The sequence below is a fragment of the Borostomias antarcticus genome (genome assembly GCF_949987555.1).
Source record: "Borostomias antarcticus genome assembly, chromosome: 24".
Lineage (NCBI taxonomy): Eukaryota > Metazoa > Chordata > Actinopteri > Stomiiformes > Stomiidae > Borostomias > Borostomias antarcticus.
Genome location: NC_140257.1, coordinates 15,922,920 through 15,925,114, shown reverse-complemented (window position 1 = coordinate 15,925,114; position 2,195 = coordinate 15,922,920).

Genomic DNA, 2,195 nt, shown 5'->3' with positions numbered 1-2,195 from the left:
TTGCCCCCCCCCCCCCCCGTAAAACTATTATTATTATTATTATTATTATTATTACTAATTACTACTACTACTACGCACACAAAATTCGCACACACATTTTCTGAGCAAATGGACGATTTCTGGATTGCGTTTTAATACTGTTGGATCATACTTGGTCATTTATTTTTGTCGTTTAAAAAACGAAATGAAAACAGGCTCAATTCAAGACTAGTTTGAGACAAAAGTTGTGATGAAGGTTCATGGTTTGTGCTTCGTGGGTCCTGACTGGTGACGTGGTTTTAATCACACAGGGACTTTCCTAGAAAATTATGTTTCTTTTTTTGTATCCCGAAAACGTTGAGCTTTGAGTCTGATAAGACTGTGGTTTGTGTGAAGCACCGGCGATGACTCACGATGACCCGCAGAAGCCACAGACTGCTTCACTGATCGGCCTTCAAAGCCTCTCTGACTGGCTGAGTTTACAATCCACCACTTCCTCCATGGAGGCATCCACCGTGCAGACATTCTGTTTGATCCTGATGCCCCCTGGGAGTTGGTGTTCCAAGACAATGACACGGAATATGAAGGACGGGCGAGGATGAGAGGTGTAGGGGGAAGAGAGAGAGAGAGAGAGAGAGAGAGAGGATGAGACAGACAGATGAAGAGAGGGACAGCTCATTACATTACAGTCATGTACACGAGGGGGAGAGAGGGTCTGGAGGAGCTCAGGGTGTGGGGAGGTGCTGGAGGAGACGAGGGGGAGAGAGGGTCTGGAGGAGCTCAGGGTGTGGGGAGGTGCTGGAGGAGACGAGGGGGAGAGAGGGTCTGGAGGAGCTCAGGGTGTGGGGAGGTGCTGGAGGAGACGAGGGGGAGAGAGGGTCTGGAGGAGCTCAGGGTGTGGGGAGGTGCTGGAGGAGACGAGGGGTTCGAGGGGGAGAGAGGGTCTGGAGGAGCTCAGGGTCTGGGGAGGTGCTGGAGGAGACGAGGGTCTGGAGGAGCTCAGGGTGTGGGGAGGTGCTGGAGGAGACGAGGGGTTCGAGGGGGAGAGAGGGTCTGGAGGAGCTCAGGGTTTGGGGAGGTGCTGGAGGAGAGCTCAGATCACAGCCACTACCAGGCAAACAGGCTCAACGTGGAGGTGAGTCAGAGATGAAAGGGTGTGTGTGTGTGTGTGTGGGGGGGGTGTACAGGTACGCTGGGTGAAGGACGACACGTCAGAGGCGTGGTGTAACAAATTGCCCCCGTCTCCGGGAGGGGGGGACTCCTCCGGGGTCAGAGGTCAAGGCTATCTGTCAGGGTCGGGTTCGGCCACGCTCATGTCTAGTTCACACCGTTGTGCTGCGTACCTCTAGCGGTCCTTCTCCCCCGCTGCCGTGGCGACACGGCCCGCTGCCGTGGTGACACGGACAGATATATAATATATAGATATATTATATTATAATATAATATATATATATAACACCCCCACATATAATGGGCCGTGCCGTTGTCATGGCGATGCGGTATTTCCATAGTCATGCCGCCCGCAGGGTTGACATCTCTCTTTACCGACACTAAATACAACACAATGTACACACACACAGCGCGCACACACAATAGATAACTTGCTGTCGCTATTCAGCGAAGGAGAGCGAGACATTGTCAACAAACAAGAGCAGGGTAAATATATCCCGGCCCTGAAATCGCAGGGTGACACCGTAACACCCTCAGATGATCGCCCCAGGACGTGGAAGTAGGAAGAATCTCCTGCCAAGGGAAAAAAAAAAAAACAGCCACCTCTCTGTGTGACAGGGCTGTCACAAGAGGGGGAGAGGTGACGAGGAAAAACACTACTTTCTCACAGCCCCGAGATCCAAAACCAGCCCTACCTGGTTAACCAGCCTCAAAGCCCCCTCTGGCTATCCCCTCCCCCCCCCCCCACACACACACACACACACACACACACCCCCCCACCAGCCCAGGAGAGATCCCAGATCACCTGGGATCCAGTTACCGCCGGACCGAGATACAAAACGTCCGGGGTGAAAGGAGACGGTCTTGGGTTACAGGTTGCGTGTCTGCGTGTGTGTTGGTCTTTAACTACGCTGAGTCTGCCGGGGCTATGGTTTCAGGCTCCGGAGTTCGGGCTGCGTGCCCAGGGGGACCAGGGAGGGGAACGAGGCTTCCCCTGCTCTCGCTGGGCCTCCTGGGACAATACACTAGACTGGTGTGGCCTCAGG